We start from the raw sequence: 18,729 nt of genomic DNA on the forward strand, positions 1-18,729 counted from the left end.
TGAATCTGTAATTGGCAGCTGAATACAGGCAACTCTCCTGCTATATCTCAGCAACAAAAAAAAAAAAAGGAACAAAATATAGGAGAAAATACATTTCAGCTTTCAGATGATGGCAGCAAACCATGTTCCTTCAAACACAAGAGTGAGACATTTCAGCCAACAGTTCCTTTACTTCTGTCTTTAGGAGGAGCTACTATATATGCATTTCACAAAAATATATATGGATCATGTATTTAGTATAGGTCCTCAAATGTGGACAGCTAGCTGCCTCAGTTGGTAACAATCTCTACAATCAATCAGTTTCCTCCAGTTTTGACCAGGATCTGTGGCCATGACATCATAATACTCAGAGGTACAAGAAGAATATATAGTGTTCAGCTTTTGGTGCAGTTTCCAAGCTTATTCAACAATTGTACAGACATGAAATACAAAATTCACCATACATAAGAACTCCAGTAATTTTCCCCTTCTTACATTGTACAACCCAGTAACACAGCAAACTGCATCCAACATACTGTTTTAGGTGCTATGGTGCTCACAACATAGACAGAAGTCCATCTGAAAGATCAGAGAGCCAACACATAAGTCTTTGACAAGAAAAAATACTGTTAAAGGTATTTACTCTGAGTCATTCCCATTACATTTTATTTTCTAGGCAACAGAGAAAAAATTATTGAAAATAATGCTAATCCCAGAAAACCAAAATAATCTAAATAAATAGATAGAGAGTACAGGACACAACATTTTCCAGGAGCATCAAATACACACACAATTCTATGGAGCTTACTGAATTTGGATGGAGGCCCCAAAGGGACCCAGATATACCAAGAGGAGCTCCATATATGAAGTTCAAAAGCACAGGGTCTTCTGGCTTTCACCATAAAAATTTTGTTTCACAAATGCAATCAGACCTGGTGGCATCTCTCCTTAAGAAATACCAGGAAAAAACCCAAGAGATTTGGGAACTGGGAAATCCTGAATAATAATAGTATGTTTTATATAACATGCATATCTATAAACTAAATGTCAAAAAATCTACCAAGAAAGGCTGTTTTAAAAATTGCAGTACTCTATGACTATTAAATCAAAGGTTTCAACTCATTCAAACAGGGGCAAATACCTGACATAGAAGAAGGCAAGTAAAAAAAAAAGCTGGAAAATGTGAACAAATGATGAAAACCCAAGTAAAGCCAGAAGGGTCAGTTTAACAAAGTAAAGTTTGCATAAGGGGCACAATTTAGAAAAAAAGCAAAGGCTCAGGATGAAGAATGGCCAGAGAGTATATGAAGCAGAATAGAGACAACTGATGAAAGTGTCAAAACAGCCAAAAAATGAGGCAGAGACATCCATGCCAGTGACTGCTTGAAATTCAGTGTCAAGAAGCAGAACAAGAGAAGAGTTTATATTGGGACTGGGGTGAATTCCTCCAATATTTCTCTTCCTGCACTTCCAGCAAGCTTCAAATCAGGGCTATGGACCAATTTTTAGGAAAATCCCTTTTCTGTGTTACACCTAGGGACACAGTAAGTCTCCTAACTTCAGTATGCTTTACTTCACACATTCAGCTTTGACAAAAGAATATAACATTAGCTACCCTCCATATTTTTTATTTTCTCTGCTGAGGTGGCAAACCTACTTGAAATTATCTCTGTTTTTTGGATTTTATAATGCAATAGTATGTCAAGTTACTGGTCCCAAAATAAACCATCTTAGGTAAGGAACGGAGCCCCTGAATTCCTTTTATTAAAATCATCTGTCTGGCAGTGAATAGACATTGAAATTGCTCGTACATGCAGCTGATGTTCCGAGGACCACTGGTATGTTACATCACATGCCAGCCTCATTCCAACTACTGAGTATGGGTAAAAAAATGACAGATTCCAGGAGAATATTCAACTATGCACCAGAAATACGAGGGTCACTTACGCTCCTCTTTTGTTACGATCTCAGTCAATGCAAACCGAGCAAACATATTTCCATGCCATGGAATTTTCTCGTAATATACCGCTAAATTGCTCAGTCTGCTGTCATTTTATAGGCAAGCCAAAGACTCAGGGCTCACTGGAATTGCTCTCAAAGTCCTGAAATAATTAGAACTGATTTCATTTTTCCACATATTGAAGTTGTGCTGTTTAATCAATAAAAAAGTTTTGTTATGAAGCATCGATATTTTACTGTCACATTTTCTGACATGCTCTTCTCCTGATGCAGTTTTATTACAGATGGCTTTGACGTGCCTGACAACATTAATAAAGACACAAGTGTATGTCATCAAACAAATACAAACAAGAACGGGTGCCAAAAAAAAAAAAAAATCTACATTTCAGCACTCACTGCCTGGACATTGAACATAATTGTAGCACAGAAAATAGTTAGCAGCAGTTCTTTGAACACACAGCTCTCCAAGGAAAGATTTGTAGAGGAAAAAATTGTAATTAGCCTTCGTGAGTACGAATGATGTTCTGTGGTCTACTTCCTGGGGAAAAAAAAACCAAAAAAAACAAACCAAACCCTGAGGAGTAACAAACACATCAAAGAAATCCGTGGGCTTTGAGAGAGGTAGGTGCCTGCCGCATCTTCCTCCCGCATTGCGGAAACCAAAGCGACAACGAGCGAGTGGACAGGGTGGCTGTGGAACCACAGACCATCCCCACAGGGCTACCGGCAGCACAACCACAGGCAGCTGAGGTGCTGCACTGAGATTTGTGTCTCAATCTGCTCTTTCCTACCAATCCTTCCCCATCATCAGAAAGCCCTCTATGGAAAGGTGGGGATTTATGTAGTCACAGGGCACATTACACTATTCCAGCAAATACCTGACTAACTTATGAGGTACTGCCATGCCAAGAGAAGAGGTACCAAGGATAGAAACCAATTTATTTTCTGAGAAGAACTGGCTGTGTACCACAGAACCCAGGATCCTGCATGTCTCCCCAAGACTCACCCACCAGTTTCTTTCACTGACATTAAGCCAAGGTAAGAAGTCCCATTTTAGCCCACACTGTCACGGAGCTGCCCTCAGACCTTGGCAACAATTTTGTTATCTTCCTTTCTCTCCTGCCAGATAGGTGGCAGAGAGGAGCAATTCTGAAACAGCAAAAATCAGAAGATGTAGATCATTTACAGCCCCTGTAACCTCAGATTTAGTGAGATTAGGTGTGATTGCAGAGGAGTAGTCATTTTGTCCTGATCCTCTACACAAAGATGCACATCACAATGCATGCATAAGGAGTTTTATATTTTTTTTTTTAATCAGAAAACAAATGATACTGAAAAGAAGCTACAAATCTATGTATTTTCTCTGCATAGAAATGCAGAAAATTCCAGTTACTTAATCTTCAGGGAATCTGTCCTCAAAGTTCAATTTCCCTTTGCTGTCCTCCTACTTCTCATGCCCCTTAACCTGACGTCACATCACAAGCACACTACTAGGGCTAATCCTCCACTACGCCCTCGCCCCACCACTCCCTTATCTCAGCCACCGATTTTGAGAGGGTTACTTTAAGAAGCAGGTCATTCAAGGACTTCTTTCAAATGCAGTCTTTTTCAACAGTACATAGATTAAACAAAAGTTGCATTATCCCTCAGTAATAATTCATCGTCTTCCGTATCTAACGGGATTCTTATGCTGCTTGCCCTAGCTCTCAGTCCATTTTGCTGCTCTGTTGCAGAACAGAGTGCTACACTGTAGTGGAAAAGCGTACTGAGACACACAAACCTAGTAAATACATTATGTTTTTCAACTTAAGCTTATTTTTGATGAATCAAAGCTTCCCCAAAAACCATACCTGGATCAAACATAGTTTCATTGGCATTTCCAGATGCTCACAGTACCATGCATTATGAAATATGGCACTTTAGGATGCCCTAAGTCACTCATTAGGCTTTCCTTACAGATCAATGGTCAGAATTTCCCTTGTTTTTTATACTTTGTAGAAGAAAGGTCTGAATTTTTCCTAAAGGAACAAAACCTGAAAGCATGAAAGTCAGACTTTCTCACTTCGGATTTCAGGGTTTATAAAGTACACAAATTATAAAGCTATCAGACATTTCCCGGGCTTACATTAAAATCTGTAGTGAACCTTTAGAGTGGACCAATTTATTTGATGTGCTTCCCTCAAAGCTTTTATGACACCATAAACATTTCTGACTCCATGACAAATACTTTACAGTGTATTAAGCAGCATCATTTAAACTGTCCTAAATGTTTTGCCAACGGCAAAGTATCTGAAAACAGAATAGTGACTTGAAAATGGAGAAGCCTCAAGGTATAGTTTGTACCACCACAATTTATGATTTACTTTCAGGAACGTCAAATGAAGTTCAATGGCACAAACACCCAAAAAGCACAAAGTAGGCATATTCTTCAGAAGACCATCATGCTGTACCTATTTCACATGAGAGTATCAACACTGAAGTTTGCTCCCCAGCAAAACCTCTCATTAAATCAAATATATAGTTGAACATTCCATACTAATTAATAATAATTTAATTGTATTGCTAAAATGCTTCTAATCACTGCAGTTTATCTTCATTGGCTTCAATCTACTGAGAAGCCTTGCCATCCCTCTTTACACAGGAACAAATTGTGATAACTCTCTTCACAAGAAAAAAGCATTACACCACGAGAAGCTCTGCAGGTCACCAAACCCAAGATGCATGCACTCCCTGTGAGGAAAAGCAGCACATTCTGAGTGGTATTTAATTATGAAAACTTACAAAGTGTTTTCTGTATTGAAAGCACAGGAAGACTACAACTCATGAGGCAATAAAAATACAAATACTGCAACAGGATTCATTACTCATGAAATTATTAGCTGTTCAGGCATGCTTTTGATGACAGAGTTCAAATCCTAGAACATAAAACTGGATCTGATGATTTTATGAATCCAGTAAAAATTATTGCTGCATGGCTGTAAAAATTGGGATAAACAGAAGCTTGAAAGGAGGTGATTTGTATATATTTGCTTTTTATGTTTTAGCAGAGATTGCAAACAGAAGACAAACTTTGAGAAATCAAAAAACGGGGCATTTAATTGTGGGGGAGGGAGGGTGGGAGTATTTGCTGGGGTTTTTCTTAATTGCTATTTTTTTGTCACACCATTCTGCCAACCATTTAAGTTTTCCTTTGACTTGAAGGCATCCAATTTTGGAAAAAGGCAGTTTTATCAGTTGGAAGTTGTTACCAAGCTTCTAGAATTTTAACACAAGTGCTGTATAAACAGCTCATAAATAAATTATAGTATTGTCCAAGACTAAATTATGAATATGGCAGAAAGCATTGAATTACAAAAACACTTTTATAGGACTTTGCTTTCTCATGGTACTACTCTTTGTAATCTGTGACTCTTGGCCTTAAAAGATCAAGATCAGACATCTCACCTGATCCCTAAGCGTCCCAATTTCCCTGTGAACATTTTCTTTCACTTATAAAAATGCACTTCTCACCTTACATACTTCAGCATATGCTATGCGAATGTCTGCCCTAAAAACATCCTTACATGGTTACTGCCTCCACACACTGCCAGTAACTAGAAAGTACTCTAAACCCCTGCTTCACAAAGTCATTGGATATCCAAATCACAAATTTCAAATTCCCAGCTGTCACTGCCTAACTATGGCTCCTGCATTTCAGCTTAGTCATGATATACGACATGATCGCTCTCTCGCGCTTCACATCCTCCTTCAGCACTAACCCAGCCGCCTACTTCGTGCTTCCATCGACCACGTTTACCACAGCTGCAATTAGCTCATGTAAACAGTCATCGTGAGCCCACTCTTGTAAAAAGCAATTTCATTTACTTCTTGTTTATGTATTTCTCTCTGTGTTTAGTCTTCTTTTTCCTCTCGGTAACAGGGAATTTACGTGTAATAGCCAGAGAAAAAAAGGACAAAAAAAACTGACGTATCATTTTCATATAACAGCTCATTACCTGTTCTGGACTCTAGAATGATCAAACACAGATTAAAGATCCCACCATGTGACTAAAAAATTGTACATTTGAATGAAAGGAGACCGCTTCCACAACAGCTTTTTCCAAGGAACCAAAAAGAAGTGTACTGGTGGTGCATTACCTGAAAGCCTGGAAACTACAACAGTGAAAAAGGAAAAAGTAGTAAATGCCAGCAAGATTACTACCAGGTGGAAGAGGGCGGCTGTGGCAGGACATTAAGGAAGTGTTTGCTTGTGGCATTTTCCTGAAAGGTGACAGAGAGCTCCAGTGCTCCTCCCCTGGCATCAACCCAATTCCTAACTTTGGACTGTCTATGTCACACATTAAGCGTTAATGCAGATTATTTATGTGCTCTCATAAACTTAGGTAAGCTAAGGAATCTCAATTTACCCAATCATCCAGCTTGCCTACTATAAAACCAACATATGAGAAAACATGAAGCCTGAAACTAGAGTAACTTCAAACATCTAAGCAGCTGTGAAGTCCTCCAACTAAGCAGTCTGCACCTTCAGCGACGAATGAGGAATTGTCTAGAATCCATCATAGATGTTATTTACTAAAAAAAATTAGTTTTGATTAAAACGGAAAGTATTGTAGTTTTATGGTGTATTGTCTTTTTCATTTCTCTAATAAGGTGTGTGTCTGGGTGTGTGAGAACACCAGCATACTCGTGCAAGCCATAGTGGCTGTTCCTCTGATTTGGGTTTTAGCCTCCTTCTTAAGAAAAACACATTCTGTCCACGAACAACAAGCAGCATGTCTATACGAATTTATAGGCAGGTTAAATTTATTTTTAAAAAAAAACAAACAACCAAACCAGAAATGAGTCATTATTTGCACTTGTTCTGAAGTTTCTTCCTTGTTTAGAAGGGCTTACCATTAAATTACTACGTAAAAATAAAGTACTTTGATAGTTACAAACAAACATGTAAACTTATTTACATCTACATGTTTTTGAAAATCAGTATTTCATGTATCAAGTAGAAAAATAAGAAAACTAAACAAATACCAGCAATTAATCAGGGAAACTTACAATCCAGGGGTGACCCAGTTACAAGCCTGGAGACCAGAATAGGTCTCACTTGACAACTGTCAAAAACTAGATGCATGACCTCACATGGTTTTTATAATTTATCTGCAATTCAATTTACCCAACTCAAATTAGGGAAAATCTAACTTACCTGGAGTGCAGTTTGTCATCAAAATAGAATGTATCCTAGAAATGCATGTTACCACACAGATATTCATACACAGTATTTTAAATCTTCAGAACTGAGTGCTCTCCATTGGAACGCACAGAGACTTTGCCATGTATTACTTGTTTGATGAATGTTTCAATCTTCTAGAAGAAAAAGGGACCCATTTGCTTGACTTACTACCTGCTAAGAACATTAATACAGAACTTCAAATCTAATAAATGAATAAGCAGGGGACAAATGGATTTTGCAAGTTTATTGCATGGTAGTTACATTACTTCTCAACTGGCCAATCTGCAAAGATATTTTTGAAAAGAGATTACTTAACATCAATAGCATTTCCTTTAAATAATCATGAAGCTTACACACATGTATCTTTGAAACTTATCAAGGAAATTAGGCTGGGAGCACTCACAGGACCAAGCCGCTCATTCGTGAGTAGTCCCTATAAACAAGGATTTGCCAGTCTGCCAAAATAATTTTCCTACTCTGAAATTAATGCCAACAAAATTGGTAATACCGTTCAATGCAAGTTACAGATTTTGTATGTTATAAGCAGAGAGGTGTTATCATCAGCTGGTGCAAGTCTACACTGTTCTTAAGACCAAAGAAACTACATCAATTTTCAGCTGCTGAAAATTTGTCCCGGTGTCTGTCTTTAGCACTGATTAAACCATGGAGCCAATTTTAAAGCTCCCACTGACTGCAGCAAGACCAATGCCTACAGGACACAAGACAGACCGTAAGTAAGCCATCCTAGAATTAGTACACTTTTCCTCCCCCCTATTCATTCCAAGTTTAAAGTTAGTTATTCAAAACCATAACCTGTGAGGAAGTCAAGAACACAGCAGATTTTAAAACTTCTCAGGTTTCTTTTATGTACTCTCTGAAATTCTGTTTAATAACAGCGATTTATCAGGCCAAGTCTAGTTACTGTAATCATGCAAATAACCCCAGTAAAGCCCACAGGAAAAGCAGCACCATCAGGAAAACGATTTGGCCCACAGTTTTCCTCCAACAGAATGAAGTTTCAAAGTTACTTTTGCACTGTTTTCTTCCTGTCTGAGAACTATAATTACACCTGTATTAAAAACCTCTTTGCATTTCCTCTATCACCATTACGTAATTTTTCCTTCATGGGTACGATGTGGTGCAACACTCGTCTGAGCAATCCTCTCTTGCACACTTAGCCCAGGGGCAGTCAAAATTACTAGCACATAGCAAAAACAAATAACTGCTTGGAAAAAGGATTTTGCAGGAGGGGTACTCAGCTGTTTCTTAGACCACCATCCTGTAAAACTGCAGACAACAGAAAGAAAATACAGTTGTTTTACAGAAGACATCTTTAATCGAGGCGAGTTTCTCTACATGATTCTAAGTGTGTGGATTCTTTCAAATAGCTGATAAACACATTTCTGACTACAAGTACACAGAATATAACAGGGCAGTTTTCAAAGGTATCTCTCCATGGTTCTCGCCAAGTGGTATACACTGTATTTATCTATAGGTATTTTCCTTTACACTTCACAAGAGATTTACAGCCGCTTGCATTCTGTGAGCATTGCATGCAACAATGATTTTTAATATCAACTGAATTAAGTTTCAACTGCAAGGAATAAAAACTCAAAACTCCCACTTTAGGAGGCTACCAATAAGCATGTAAATAGAGCTAATCATTCAAACTGGTTATCACAAGAAAAAATTAAATATTCAAGATGTTCCTCAGCACTACTCCACTGTAAGATGTTTCACTATTAAAAAATAAGTAAAATGGAATATGCTTCAACTTAAGCATGCCCACATAGAATAAGAGCAATAGCACAAAATAATCTATCCAGTTTGCTCCATGCAACTTTTTAAAAGAACTTTAAAAAAAAAAGCATCCCAGACACCACAAAACTCTTCAGCTTAAAATGAGCTAATCAATCCCCTTTCTGCACAGCTGCATTTTCTTTCATTAATGTAATAGAAATATTTGAGGGATTTCTGTTTTTACCTTTGCATTTTTCCTTTTCCAGTATCCATAACCAATCATCGCTCTGCTCTTCCATTATGCTTCGTATATTGCAGAGTGAGAAGCATCTTCATTAAATAGTATTAAAAATAGAACACACCCGATCTCCCCACCGGAGCATGCTCTGACAGTGCTGATACCACAGCTCTCAAGGTAACCATACCCAGCTGGGAGCTGAGAGGCAAAGTCAGTGCGAGATTAGCAATTTGCAAGCCCAATTGTGCACACAAACTTGCCTCGATCCGTGACGAAGACTGCTAAAACAAAATCAGCGTGCAGTTAAATTATGCGATTGAAAAAGTTGCAGATCAGTTTACAGTGCGGTTTTGGTTCGGTTGTTTTTTTTTTTTTTTTACCCCCTCCCCATCACCCTCAGCCTCAATTGCTTTGTACTTGCCTAAAATGTGCATATGCCATTTAGAAGAACGCGCACCGGGCATGCATCTGGCTCAGCATTGCAATGGCAGAGAAGTCAAACAGGTGATGCACAGACACTCGTGTGGCTCTCTAATGCTTTTGTTTCCCCCTCCCGGCACATTTACAGCGATGTCACACGGCGGCGGGATGAGTTTTAAGCAAAACCGCACACACCTGGAAGCGCAGAGACACACCTAGCACGTAAAAATGCACCCGGAACCCGAGCGTGTTGCCCCCGCCGGCTGACGCGGTGAATGAAGGCAAAATAAATAACAGCAATTAAACAAGGCTGCGCAATGGCTGCGCTAGATGGGCACAGCAATCTAACCACAGTCGGGGTTAGATTTACAAGCGATATCGTTCGAGACAAGTAGGCAGAATACACCAAACGGAGTAACACGAACTGCTTTTTGTGAAAACGGGACACCCAACAATACGGCCGTAACACCTGGACCGTGATCCTCCTCCACCGCATGCAAAAAGAGATGCCCAGGAAGCATCAAGTAAATCTGTTGCCCTCACATCGCCACCCTTAAGAACAATGCCAGTCCAAGCAGCCCAGGCTTGCCCTCCAGCAAACACGGCTTTGAAAGCGGATGCCGCGATGCCGTTCACAAACCAGCGAGTAAAAGTTGAGGTTTTACTAAAGAGTTTGATCCATTTCAGCTAAAATGACGGCCAGGAGGAGGGCGATCTCCCCCCGCAGACCCCCCCCTCTCCCTGGCGCTCGCTGCCCCAGCCCGGCTCCCGACCACCTCACCTCCGCGCCCGACCCCGACCCGCCTGCGCTCCCGCCGGCAGCGCCTCTGGCGAGCGGCGCCGGCCGCCCCAAACTTTGGGAAGCCGCCGCCCTCCGCGCCGAGCCCTTCCCGCCCTACCTGGCCGTCAGCACCGCCACGCTGCCGCTCCGCAGTCCCGTGCGAGGCGCCGGCTCCAGCACCGAGAGCATCCTGCCCCGCCGCACTACGAGCGACACCCTTTTTTCCTTTTCTCTTCCCTCCCCCTCTAGTAAATACCACATCTTAGAGCCGGAATCCTGCAGCCGCTATTAGTAATTGCCCATCGCACGCAATAAAGGCAAGCCCCGGTTCCATACACAGCTCCTGTTTCCCTCTCTCTCCACTCCACATGCTCCAGCCGCCCTGACCTCAAAAATTAAAAGATCACGGGGAGGGGTGGCAGGGGGGGTGGCGGGGGGATGGGGCGAATGACTCCAACGAAATGACAGAAAACACATGCTGGAAGAAAAAAAATAGACAAGAAAAAAATCGCGACAACAAAGAACATCACGCCACACAAATGTCGACAGATTCTGCTTTGGCTTCCTTGGGTTTTGTTTTTGGTTTTTTTCGTTCCTTTTTTCTTTTTTTTTTTTTTTTTTTTTTACCTTGCCTGCAAACGGGATCTGCCCCCAGCGTCTTGGCGGCTCGGGCTATTTTTGTTTGTTTGGTATTTTTGGTTGGCCGGTTTGTTTATTTTGCTGCGGATACGCTGCTGTTACAGTACAGTGACTGTCTTCCTGAAAGACATGGTCTCTTCCTCCGCCTCCGCCGCGGGAGGAGATCCGCCGCCGCCGCGCTGCTGCCCGGGCGCGGTGGCCGCGGCGGCACCGCCCGACCCGCCGGCCGCCTCCTCTGCTGTCCCGGCCCGCTCCGCCCGTCCGCTCCCGGCGCCCGCCTGGCTCCCCTTCTGGCTCGCTCCTCTCTCCCTGTCCTCCGTCCTTTATCTGCCGCGCTCCCGGGCTCTACTGTCTGTCTGCGAGTCTCTCCCTCTGCCTTTCTCTCTCTCCCCGCCCACGCAGCGTGGTGCGCCCCGGACCGCAGGCAGCGCCGCGCTCCGGCTCCGCCGCTCGCCGGCTCCGCGCTCGCTGCGCTCAGCGCCGCTGCCCCGGCTGCCGCACGGCACCCGCCGGCCCCGGCGCCATTGCGCTGCCCGCCCTCAGCCCACCACACCCAGCCCCACGCACGGCCCGAGATGCCCGCCCGGGCCGCTGTCTGTCTGTGGGGCGGCTCTGTCTGTCTGTCCGCCCGCCCGCGCGGCTGTGGCTTCCCGCACGCCGACCCCTCCAGTCACATTGTTTCCCCCCCCTTCCCTCAAGCCCTCCCCCGTCAGCCCATCCTCAGCCAGGAGCACAGAAACAAAGCACCCGAGCGGGGCTAATAAGGAGAGAGCTCGTTAATCCCCTCCGATTCCTTGTTATTTGCTCCCCCCCACTCCCTGTCGCCCCCGACACGCGACCCCCAAGAAAAATAAAGAGGGAAGGAAATGGGCCTTGACTCCAGAGGACATCTTTAAGTGAAAGGTCTGGGGAGGGTGGTTTTAATTATTATTTTTGCTGGTGCAACCTGACAGCCTTCAGGCTGATCAGCCAAGCTGCTAAAAGGGGTAAAAAAAAAAAAAAATTGAAAAAAAAAAAAAAACACTGCAGCAGCTTTTGGGTGGTAGCAGATGAGCCACTAAAAATGGGGCACATGATCCCCTTCCCCCTCCCCTGCCCAGCATGTCTCTATCTAGGATCTGGCTTGATGATGTTTCCCTCGGAGCCTTGCTGCACACCATCAAGGCAGAGGGAAACAGGCAATTCACCAGCACACGCGTTTCCGACACATGAAACCGCTGCTATGCTTTTAAAACCCGGGCCTCGTTTTACCCAATTGAATACATCCAGGCATTCATCCTGCACCCAGCGGAGAAAAGGGCATTTACCTCTTTGCTAGGTGGCTATTAATATGCAGTAAAATTATAGCTGTACAACGCCAAATGTAATTGCCATAGATCATTTAGAGCAGATCCAGCAATTCAGCTGCTGGAAATGCATGTCTGTGAATAACCATGCATCTGGTACAATGCCCTCTACTACAATAACCTGAAAGGAGACAGAAGTGTCTGGTACTAGCTGCAATTAGTAATCCTATGGATGAAAAATAAACAGTCAATAGCTACAAAGCAGCAAGGTCCTATGAAATACAGAGATCATTTTTGTCTATGGTGATACAAATAACCCAACTCCCACAGACAGACAATTCTTATTTAAAATACACAGTTAAAAATGCACTCCTTTCATGATGTGCTTTCAGAGAGCCCTAGTTAGAGAAGACAGTTTGCCATGGTTAATGAATGTAGCAGAATTTGCATACCAGTAAATGTGGACAAATATACAGGAGGCCAGGGCAGTGTTGCAGGAAAATGTTTGCTTTAGTAGGTATTATCCTTGCACCCCTGGAACCCCTCTTTCCCCTTAGAAGCAAACACCTGCTTTTACTGGGGACTGCTGAATGGAATCAGACTGGAAGAATACGGTGAGTGATGAGCCACAACAGGGTGTGCATTGGCTGGCTCTTGGTGCACACTTCAAGTGATTAGAGGCATTCAGCCAGGCACACCAAAACCTGTTCTGCTAATGCACCTCCTGATGTGGATTCCTCCTAGGATGGTTGCGTGTGCCTCCATCTACTTTTAATTTCATTCTTTAGCATTATTCCCTTTAATGCTGTGCTGTAGGTTCCAGCTGAAAGCAAAGAGACCAGCAGAGAGTCTATAAATAGCCCTTGTGTTCTACCCCTGGTGACAGGGCAAGGACCAGGTCTTTGCTTTTTGCCATTTGATGTTGCAGCCATCTCAACAATGGACCAAAGTTAATTTTTGAAGATGGTAATCAAAACTATTCTGAACCTACAGTGAAATGGAGAGGGCCTCACCTGGCTGCTGCCCATCATTCCATTACTCCCATGCAGGCTACCCAGAGAAGGGAGAGAAATGCACAAAAGTGCACTTTTGTGTCCTGCACCAGGACACAAAAGCAGTACTCACTCATGCCTTCAGTAAACGCCTTGCAACTCACCTCCAGAAGGGAAGGGGATGAGAGTAGTGAAGGTTTGGGAGCCTTGCTGCAGTCAGTAGACACCATGCACGTGTCAAACAGCCACGTGTCCACAGCTTGTCTCCCAGCGTTGAGATACTGGAGTGTCTTCAGAGTGGGAAGAGCCAAAACTTATACATCAGATCTGTAAGAAGATAAAAATTAATCCAAGCTGTAGTCTGGCAGTTCATTCCACCCTCTCCTACGAGGCTGGATGTGCCTGGAGCAAGTTACCAAATGCTAAAAGATGCCAGCTACAGCAACACCAGTGGAAATAATCAGGAGAAAAGCCCAGTATCACTCCAGTATCACGTAATGAAGTTTTTCAACTCAGAATGCTGAGTAGCATCAAACACAGCATGTGAAAATAAGTGAAATTGCCTTCCTTTGTTAAGAAGTCACCTCAGACCTTCTCAGTCAGATAATAATCTGGCAGAATACGCAGCCTACATCCCTTTCTTCAGGACTTTGTAGAAAGAAAAATAACAATCATTGCACAAGCATAATATTGAAGAGGTGACAAACCATGGCAATGACTTGCTGCTGCCTGTCCTGATCTGTAAACATGGGCAGGGATAATTGTCCATTTAATCTTCATGAAAGTCAGCACTTTGATGAGCACAGCAGAAGCTGTGTTTTTAAGCAGAAACAGAGCTAGATCAACTCTTCAGACTCCTGACACCTTTTTCTGTCTGTATGTGACCAAATTTCGAGGGGTAATGGGGGAAAAAACAAAAAGACACAAGACCTATTTCACCAAGTACTTTCTTGAGCAAAACATCTAACCAATTAACCAGCAGCACATTCTTTCCAGGATTCTGGTACTGCCAAGTGCCCTTGTGCAATAGAAGCAACCTATAGATGTGGAGCACACATGAATGTGCACACACAAACGCCTCAGGTCAAGGTATTTCCAAAGCATAACAACAGATTATATTACTTGTTCACTGCAAGCATACCTTCTAGCTATGATATTTCAATTTCACTTAGAAATAAAATAAAACACCTTACTGGGCTCTCAAAACCCAGTGTCAGACTGGAAGTATGAGATGTCAGAAAAATAAACAGAGCTTCTTGCAGTTCTGCAATCACAGATTCCTGGCAGAGAAGGCACATGGTGTTACTAAATACCTTAATAAAATCTTGCACAACTGGTTGCACATTTCTGCTGCTTCTGGTCATTTCTTAGTGGAAAAAACCCTCTAACATATAAAGTCTCTTGTGTTTTGGAGTTATGGAATGATTCAGTTTGAGGCACAACAGTATGATAAGCTAACTGTTCATGTATTTTATCATAATCTTATGTGAAAGAGATCAGTTTTAGGGGGTTTAATTTCTTTTTAAACTCCTTTCCACTTTCATGTCCTTACATATCACAAACAAATTAATCATGCATAATTTGCAGATGGACTTAAAAATATAGCATGTCTGTTTAAAATGGCACTTTACAATATGTAAATACAGCCAAATTACTCGTTTTAAATACTTCTTAGGAAGAGCTAACATATTTTTCAGCTACAACATCTCAAGGAAAATTACCCAAACAATTTGTGTAAATCATACACTGGTATCTCAGACTTGACAAAAAAAATTAAGCTTTATGCTCTTTCCAATCAACTCAGTAAGAATTTTGCAATGGATTTCATTAGGATTAAGATCAGGTACCTAAATCTCAGATTCTTTCTTTGGACAAAGATCAATGAACAACCCTTTAAAAATATAATCTGTTGCTAGAGGGGCTGAGGCAGCTTTTTTTTCCCCCCCACCAAAAGCACAGAATCATTTCTTTGTATTTGACATTTCAAATCCCCTCTCAGTTTCTTTTGGAAATCCTGTCGTGTTTGATATGCCATATCTATGTATCTTGAAAAGGAGATTACAGAGTGGAGTTCCTCACCCCACACACAAAAAAAGTTGCCTGATCCCTCATAAGACCAGAACCTGTAGCACTGCAGAGCTGTGACTTTCAGAGGAAGATGAGCAGGAATTTGAAGTCTGTCTTTGACAGCTAGCATTTGTGCACATTGTCTCGCCTGCTGTAGCCTTTTCTCCAATTCATGTTTACAGGCAGGAGGACCAGTGAACCTTCAGGTCAGAGTGTAGGAGGGCCAGTGGCCTGTTTCATGGGCTAATGAGTGGCTGGCAGCTCAAAAAAGGATGTTCTAAAGTCACCACAAAAAGGACTCATCAGCAGCTCTCAGTTGCACTGGACAGAAACTCATCTCTGATATACAAACTTAGCATAGTAGTACTTTTTATAATATGTATGGCATGCACAATGGGACAAAGCTACAAAACATGCAGTGGTGAGTAAGAGAAAGAGTAGTATGAAGAGAGTCAGCTAGAGTGTTGTGAACTGTGGTGTTGGAACGGGCCAGAGAGAAAATGGTGAGAAAAAGAGGAGGAGGGAGAGTCCCAGGCAGGGAATGCAGTTAGCTGGTTATCTTGAGATCTGTGATTCATTGTGGAGAACATGCACTACCTCCACATATTAGAGTACTGTAGGGAAGAAATCAGGCTGAGGAAATTCCAAACACTTTCAATAGGATTTATGAGCTTTAATAATCCAATGGCCCAGGGTCACCTAAGAGCCCAGGAACTGCTTGGCTCACGAATATGAGTGGCTCTAAGGAGACATATGACAAACACAGCATCTCTGAGAGAGAGAGTGAGTAGTTGCAGCCCTTGGTGTAGGAGCCACAAGAGTCACAAACAACTTCTACTGGCACAAAGCAGCTTCCCATCGGGATCTTACCAATAAAAGCCTTTATTGCTGCCCTTTGTCTAAAGCAAAGTTTGTAAAAGCATTGGTTACCTCCCAGCACACCTGGCCAGCAGACAAGCTTTGGTGACAATTCTCAGCTACCACAATAGATGTGGGTAATAGAGGCTTTCAACACAGGTGCATGGTGTCTTTCTCACTGCTAAAACATTACAGGCTACATCTGCCCTTAGGGTTCCCCGGAAGAAGGGAAGCTGAAGGACCAGGGAACTTCACAGGAAAGCAAGTGGATCCAGTAATGATAGAGAGGGGAAAAGAAGGAAAAAACAATTTTGACAGGAAACCCCACTTAACTTACAGAAATCCTACCAGAGCAATATCAAGAATAGCAGTAAAACATGCTTGTGGAGCTGTAGGTTTGCTTTAACTCTCAAAACCGTGTATATTTTAGAGAAGACCATCACCCCAGCTGCCATATGAAAACCTAGAGCATGAAGTTGGCAAAGGATTTGGAGGTGAAAAAACAACAATTTGCTGTGCCAATCAGCCCATGTAACTCTGAGTACTCACTAACATCAACTTCTCTGTTTGAAATTCCCCTGAACATGGTGCCCTCTTAACCTTTCCTTCTAGAAGGTCTATGTTGTTATCATATTTCTAGAGTCCCATACCTTCTGGGTGGTTTTCTCACACACAGCTCTTCACAGCACTGTTATTCCTGACTCCTCCAAGGCTCTCCCTGACCAGCCAACCCACCCCCTCTTATCCCAGTTATCTTCATTAGCCACAGCTGCCACCAAATTAAGGGCATCACAGCTGCAGCCCATTTAGAACAACTAGGATTGGGGCAAGGCCACTTATACAATACATACCGAGACTCATAGGCCACTTATACAATACATATATTTCACTATGGCTCAAAGGCCACCTATACAATACATACTAAGATTCAATGGCCACCTATAGGTCTAGTCTTCTCTGAAATGCCTGTTTTAAATTTAAGAGTTTAACAGAAGGGTCCCCATTTATATGAGGCCAGGACCTACCTTGCAGGTACTTTTCACAAGTACTCTTCAACCAGATACCATTTTTCAGTTATCCTTTAAAATTTTTAAGAATAATATTTATTTTCTCCCATCAGAATCTCTAGAAAGAATCCTGGCCACAGTGTCTGTGTAACCTGGATGTGTTGGTTTCCTACTGCCCACCCTACCTCACTGCAGTGTATGCTCTGAGGCTCACACTCACTTTATTAACTCAACCAGTGAAAGAAGCAGCAAACAACAAACATTGACCATGAACCTTTTTCAAGAGGAGATGAGGGTACCCTCCACATTAGAGTCAGGAGAGTAACAGAATTTTCTGGCAGATCAATTCCCCTCACAATGAAATTAAGTACTTGCCCCCTTTAAGGCCATGCAGATGTGTGCAGATGTGCCAAAGAACAGGAGCAACCAGGATAAAAACCTAAACAAAATGAATCAAACTGAACAAAAAAGCCTAACCAGTGCTAAATCACACTTCTGTAAAACAGCCCTCTACAAACTACTGGAGGCAACCTCTTTTCACAGCTTGTGTATCATCACACTGGTTTTGTTCATCCTCAGTAGAAATGACCAGAAAAGGCACATATGTAACCACAATTTGGTACAGTCACTGTGAACACAGTCACTTTGAACCATCCTACTCAAAGAACCCAAAAGTAGCAGCAGCCCCCCAGTATGCAGAGAATAATTCTCGCTATGTCATCTAAAAACCCTTTCAAGTTCTGTCAGTGGTGAAAAAATGTGGCCTTTGTCATAAAGTTGGAAGTCCTAGAGGTTTTTCAAGGACCATGGGTTAAAATCCTACTGAAGTAATCACCCCTACCTCTCCACTTTCACTCATTTGGACCAGTGTTCCTTTTCTTAAAACTTTCAATCAAATATGAGATTAATTAGCATTAATTTAGCAATTTTCACAACACTTCGAATCAACTTTTGTGTTGGCTGTTGGGCTGCAGAAAAGAGACAGTAAAGAATGAATGGCTGGTTACATAAAAATTAGGTCTTTTTGACACAAAGTGATGGGTGCAGTAAGAAATCCCCCAACACTGTACTTCATGGACAGAACACAAAGACAGATATTTAACGTTTCAGCATTTTGAGGTCTTGGGCCTTCCAGGTCTTGGAGTCTTAAGCATAGTTATTTCTAAGTCACTTCCCTTAAAATAATACTGTTCCCTCAAATTTTCTCCAGCTGCCTTCTTTTTGTTTCGCCTTGCCTTATCCACTAGACATATTTAAATTTTCCTTTGTTTGGAATCTACATTTTTTCACGCCCTAAAATTATAGCCTTTGCAATGTGCAATAACTGTAGAAAGTCCCTTCATTGAAAGAGCAGTACATGGTACAATTTTAGCATCATATAATTTCCTGCATAATTGTTAAATCATTTTCTTCCTTTTCTCCCTCCCCCTCTCTTTTTCTTTTTCTTTTTTTTTTTTTAATATAAAGGAGAGAAAGATTCAAAGTGCATATCCAGAAAGAGAGACAGACAGAAAACTTCATGCCACATAATATTGTGCT

General features: G+C 42.0%; 1 protein-coding gene across 15 annotated transcripts in view; it reads right to left on the reverse strand.

Annotated features, from left to right (window-relative positions):
• The window catches only part of ARPP21 (cAMP regulated phosphoprotein 21), a 145,775-nt gene extending 128,880 nt beyond the window's left edge, over positions 1–16,895 (reverse strand). For 12 of the 15 annotated variants that reach the window (XM_058820025.1, XM_058819994.1, XM_058820062.1 and 9 more), the window contains exon 1: positions 10,969–11,286. The gene's annotated coding sequence lies outside the window, so the exon portion shown is untranslated. Of the gene's footprint in view, positions 1–9,146; positions 9,725–10,459; positions 10,694–10,968; positions 11,287–13,422; positions 13,586–16,833 lie in introns of those variants that run through there. The other 3 variants (XM_058819961.1, XM_058819977.1, XM_058819969.1) reach the window with 3 other exon arrangements.
• Positions 16,896–18,729: the final 1,834 nt, after the last annotated feature.

The sequence above is a fragment of the Ammospiza caudacuta genome, chromosome 1 (genome assembly GCF_027887145.1).
Source record: "Ammospiza caudacuta isolate bAmmCau1 chromosome 1, bAmmCau1.pri, whole genome shotgun sequence".
Classification (NCBI taxonomy): Eukaryota; Metazoa; Chordata; class Aves; order Passeriformes; family Passerellidae; genus Ammospiza; species Ammospiza caudacuta.